Source organism: Nicotiana tabacum, chromosome 19, assembly GCF_000715075.1.
Source record: "Nicotiana tabacum cultivar K326 chromosome 19, ASM71507v2, whole genome shotgun sequence".
In the NCBI taxonomy this organism is placed as follows: Eukaryota; Viridiplantae; Streptophyta; class Magnoliopsida; order Solanales; family Solanaceae; genus Nicotiana; species Nicotiana tabacum.
The window spans coordinates 61,035,349-61,041,447 of NC_134098.1; positions in this window are offsets into that span (position 1 = coordinate 61,035,349).

Consider the following 6,099-nt stretch of genomic DNA (forward strand, 5'->3'; position numbering starts at 1 on the left):
AGACTGGCACTACCACCTAGTCTCTCTGCAACTCATCCGGTATTCCAAGTCTCCATGCTTCGAAAATATCACGACGATCCGTCTCATGTGTTAGACTTCAGTTCGGTTCAGTTGGACAAGGATCTATCTTATGTTGAGGAACCACTGGTTATTTTAGATAGGCAGGTTCGAAAGCTGAGGTCAAGGAACATTGCTTCCATGAAGGTTCAGTGGAGGGGTCATCCAGTCGAGGAGGCGACTTGGGAGACCGAGCTTGATATACGCAGCCGTTATCCACACTTATTCACTAGCTCAAGTACTTTTTCTAACTCCGTTCGAGGACGAACGTTTGTTTTAGAGGTGGAGAATGTGATGACCCAAAATATCATCTTTAAATTTAATAATTAATTTTGTGTTCTAAGACCTCAAAAAATACTATTTATCATTCCTCGACTTACGTGCGCAGTCTGAAAAGTTTTCAGGTTAAAAATGGATTAACATGTAAATTAGAGGTTTAAAACTCAACTGAGTTGACTTTGGTCAACATTTTGAGCAAACGGACTCGGATCAGGGTTTTGACAGTTCCGGTAGGTTCGTATCATGAATTGGGACTTGGGCGGATGCCCGGAATTAAATTCCGAATTCCTTAGCCCGAGATATGAAATTTTGATGAAAAGTTAAAAGTTTAAGTTCAAATAGTGACCGGATGTCGAATTTTGTGCAAACGACCCCAGAATAGAATTTTGATGATTCCAACATCTCCGTATGGTGATTTTGGACTTAGAAGCGTGATCGTAATTTTATTTGGAAGTCCGTAGTGAAATTATGTTTGAAACGGCTAAAATAGGAATTTAAAGTTTGGAAGTTTGATCGGGGAGTTGACTTTTTGATATCGGGGTCGGAATCCAGTTTTGAAAATTTTTACAGCTCCGTTATGTCATTTATGACTTGGGTGCAAAAGTTGAGGTCAATCGGACTTGATTTGATAGGTTTCGACATCGAATGTAGAAGTTGAAAATTTTAAGTTTCATTAAGATTGAATTGGAGCATGATTCGTGATTTTAGCGTTGTTTGATGTGATTTGAGGTTTCAAATAAGTTCGTATGATGTTTTAGGACTTGGTGGTGTATTGGATTGAGGTCCCGAGGGCCTCGGGTGAGCTTCGGATGGTTAACAGATCAAAAGTGGGACTTAGGTGCTGCAAAAGCAGCTGCAATATTTCTGCTGGAAATGCTGTCAGAAATCGGGCTCCCTGACAAAATTGAGATCCCTGACAAAATCGAGATCCCTGACAAAATCGATGTCCCTGACAAATTCGAGCTCCCTGACAAATTCGAGGTCCCTGACAAATCTGTAAGTTACAAAAACATGGGACTTCGTCCCATTTGCCTTTTTGACGAATTGAAGCTTGAGGAGAGGCGATTTTGATACATTTTCAAGGAAAAATATTTGGGTAAGTGATTCTAACTCGGATTTGGTCAATATACATGAATACATCATTGTTTTCACCATTTAATTAATGTTTGAGATAGAAATTTGGGAAAATTTTAGAAATCTCATAGAAACGAATTTTTGAGATTTCGGTGTCGATCCAGAGTCCGATTTGAGTGACGCTGGTATGGTTGGACTCGTAATTGAATGGGTTGTCGGATTTTGTAAGTTTTGCCGGATTCCAAGACATGGGCCCCACGGACAATTTTTGAGCTAATTTCGGATTTTATTGAAAAGTGTAATATTTTCTTATGAAATTGATTCCTATAAATGTTTTTGACTGTATCGAATTAATTATGACTAGATATGAGTCGATCGGAGTCGGAAAAATCGAGAAAAAAGCATAATACTTGGTTAAATTGGAGCAAGTCGAGGTAAGTGACTTGTCTAACTTTGTGTGGAGGAAATTCTCCTAGGATTGATAATTGTAATATGTGAAAAGTCGTGTACACGAGGTGACGAGTGTGTACACGGGCTAAACATGAAAGATTATATTTTAAATTGTGTAGATCATTGTTGCGCATTAATTAAATTATTTTATTTTATTATATTCTTCATTATTGATTTAATGTTTATATTTTTAAATTTGTTTGACCTTGTCCTGCTAATTATTTTATCTGTTTAGTTGGAACTTGGTTTCTTATATTCTGTGCATTATTTGAAGGTTGATTTTCTTTAAATTAAATATTATTAATATGAAGTATTTGATATTTTTAAACTTGATATTGAAGCAACGTATTAAAGATTTTGAAATATTATTTTCCTGAATTATTTACTCCTGAATATTTTTGTAAGCTTTTCGTACTTATTGTGATGGAGCAGTGAGCTCTTTATTGTGAAAAATATTATTGTTGAATTATTTTGCCATTTTACTTCTAACTTGGATTTGGTGCCTTCCTATCCGTCTCAGGATTTCCCAAGCACGATCCTGTGCCTGTCGGTTGGGGGCTCGCCCCAACCTGTGCCGCCCGTAAGATGCCTAGGCCCTTGGCCCTAGACATGTCGTGGCGCTCCATGTTAGGATCACAATCCATGCGCGCCCTGGGGACTTGGCTTAGGACATGCCTTGTCCTTAGCCCAGGACTGAGCATCGCTCCCGCGTGCACAGCCCAATCCTCAAGATTACACTCGTCTAGTGCATCCGCGACTAGCTCGTGCCTCGCCTGAGTAAGGCAACCTTTAGTCCTTGGCCATTGTCATGCGCCTCTTTTGTGTCATGCCCATACATAGCCCTCTTGCAGCACGCTTCCATTCCGAAGTAGTGCAGTGTCGCCCACACCTGCACCTTTAGGCCAACGGACCCTTGCTTGCATGACTGAACCAAAGCCATGCTCACAAGTCGACACATGATGCCCCTATGACAGGTGCGTCAAGTATCCAATCGGCGTGGAGGTCTCTTTCCAACACTCGGCAGCCCGCGGGGCTGGCCGTTCCACGATAGCAGCCTCCACTGCCCTTTTGATGCCCAACGCAGGCCCTAAGGCATTGCGCAGCCCATACGAGTTCCCAAACTCGCATGGAAACCTTTGACACTCCCTTGAGTCATCTAGGTAGGCCCTTGGGGTTCGCCCCCAAGGCAGCTCGTTCTATACGGCTCAGTGGCAGCACGTGTGGGGGAGGCAGGTCGGAGCTTTCATCACCTATACCCCCTTATATATGCTTAAAATTAAAAAGCCCAAGTTGCCCGAGTAGACTGCTCTACGTCAGACCATCAGAAGGCTCCTTTCTCACCAGTTCTTGGCCGAAATTACAACCCCAAGTTCTGGGTTGTAACATCCTCCCACACTCATAATGTCATCGCCCCGATGACACATCATGGCTTAAGACATCCCGGAGTCTGCCCCCTCAGGTATGCCCATTCAAGCTCCCTTTGTCCTGTGGGTTGGACTTCCTCGAAGTCCTTTCTCAAAAAGGAGTCGTGCCCCATGCACTCCTCCTCCCAAAGTATCTTCCAAGCGTGCCTCTGCACTTCACCTCTATTCGGTGTTCACTTGGAAAGTGCCTCCGCACTTGCACCCTCTAGTGTCTAACTTTGTGATTGACCCACACTAGTCAAATCACACCATGACCCTCACGGCCTTCATGTCCGTCCGAAGCTTTCCTTCATAGGTTAGCACATAATGTGCTATTTTGATGTCGCTCCCGTAGCCATCCGCTTCCATAGCCTCAAGATGCCCTCTTTGGCATAGCTCCCGCAGCCTTTCGCTCGCGTAGCCCTAAGATGCCTTTGGCTTGGCTCCCGTAGCATTAAGACGCCCTCTTTCGCGCAACCCTAGTAGCTCATTCGCTCACTTGGCCTTCAAACGCCTTTTGGCATAGCTCCCGTAGCATTCTGCCCCCGTAGCTCTCTTTGCCCACACTACCTTGAAGATGTGTTCGCTTTTAGACCCACGACTTAGCCCTTATGCCTCTTTGCATAGGCGGGATCCTCCCACACTCAATGTGGAGGATACATTTTAGCACTGTCGTCTCACTTGGCATTCGGCCAGCTCTTGAGACGACCCTCGGTGAGTATTACATTCCCAAAGTCATAGCATCGCCGCCTTTCCGAACAGAGTTCTTTGTTCTCCGGCCGTCACTTCCTCAGCAAGTAGCCAATGCTCCCGGTAGTACTTCAATACTCGCCCTATAGACAGGTACTCTCCTGGTCCTGCTAGCACGGCTTCCCGGTTCGGTGTGCCACGCACTTGGATACTCTCGGTCCCCGATCATTCGACATACCCCTTTCCAGAATGATGACACCTTCCAAACTTGGGAACTCGTCCCATTCCGCTTGCTTTGCTATACCCTCAAATTCTTTTCCTCACCTTGGCAATGCCCTCAGGCAACCCAAAGTCTCCTCCCGAAGGAAAGACACTCAGCTTGATGCGTTGCACGCATCCTTGGCAAGATCTCCGCTATGATCATGCCCAAGTTTATGGTCCATGGCCTACTCTTTCGTAATATGGTTGCGCGACCTGGCAAACATGGCATTCTCTTGGCCATCCGACTCATCGGCATATCACCTCATTCAGTAGGACCTTAGACTGACGAAAGACAATGGAATCACCCATTCCTTTCGTCGACCATTAGTATCTGGTTCTCGATCTTTGTTGGCATATGAACATCAATCTCTGCTTTGACGTGATCTCGGCATTGACATCCAAAATGCACTAACCATATCCACCATTTGCCTTGACGTTGTGCCATGGCATAGTATGGCCTTAATCTGCTCTGATACCAAGTTGTCGCGGAATCGTTTTTCTGAAGGTTCGGCGAGGGCAGCGAAGTAAGCCTGACTGTTACTTAGCTTCAGCCCTTTGACAATAAATAGCACAATCATGCTAAAGCGATGGCAATCACACGAAACAAGCAAGAAAGCTATGAAATAAAGAGACTCGAATTTGGGAGGCAAGTGCCAATTTTCTGTTGTGTTTATTCAATATCTGATGCCTTACAAAGAATGAAAACAAAGCCTATTTATAAGACTAAAATGGCTATACAAAGGGGTGGTTGGCTGTTAAAACAGCCTGGTGCATTCCAGCCTGGAAAGCTGCCTGGATTCCTGGATGAAAAGCTGCCTGGATTTCAGTATGGAAAGCTACCTGGATTCCTGCATGGGAAGCTGCCTGGATTCCTGCAGGAAAATCTAGAAAGGCAGACTTTGTGGAATATGATGTCAACCATGGCCCACTGATGGCAGTCTGAGAGTTGAGCTCGGACAAGGCTCGCTATCGCTGGTTTTGCCGAAAATTAATAGGTGCGATGGCGGGGCGGTGCACGCTCCCCCACCTGAAATGGCAACGACCCCGGTGCCACACAACTGAAGATTATCGTGGACTTGTTCCCTGAACTGCCACAAATCTTCAAACTTCTCCCATGATGCCTCCTCTAGCGAAGTTCCTTTCCAATGAACAAGGAACTGTGCGCTTGAATTGCCCCATCCTTTTCCACGGACCAACTGATGGTCTATGATGGCTTCCAATTGCCTATCTGTTGCTGGTGGAGTAGCAAAAATTTGACTTCGGCTGGACTGCGCCCGATCCTTGTCTTCCTTGTCTTCGAAATATGGTTTCAATTGGCTAGCATGGAAGACTGGATAGATTTTCAGATGACGCGGCATGTCCAGTCGATATGATATTATCCCTACTTTGGCAATAATTTCGAATGGGCCCTCATATTGGCGAATCAAGCTATGGTGTACGCCTCGCAGTGATTTGAACTGCCATGGATTTAGTTTCACCATGACCCTGTCTCCAATCCTATAGTTGACTGGACGACGTTTCCGATCTGTAAATTTCTTCATTTTACGCGCAGCCTTGTCAAGATATGACCTGGCTAGATCGGCTTGTTCCTCCCAAAACTTGGCCATGTGAAAAGCCCCTGGATTCTTCAATCCGACGTTGGCGGGCAATGATTGAGGAGTGTTGGGCTGTTGCCCAGTTGCAAGCTCAAAGGGACTCTTCCCAGTCGCCTCGCTGCGTTGCAAATTGTAAGAGAATTGAGCTATGTCCAGTAGCTTAGCCCAGTCTCTTTGATTGGCGCTGACATAATGCCTCAGATAGCATTCAAGCAAGGCATTAATCCTTTCCGTTTGTCCATCCGTTTGTGGATGAAAACTTGTTGAGAAGTGCAGTTAAGTTCCCAACA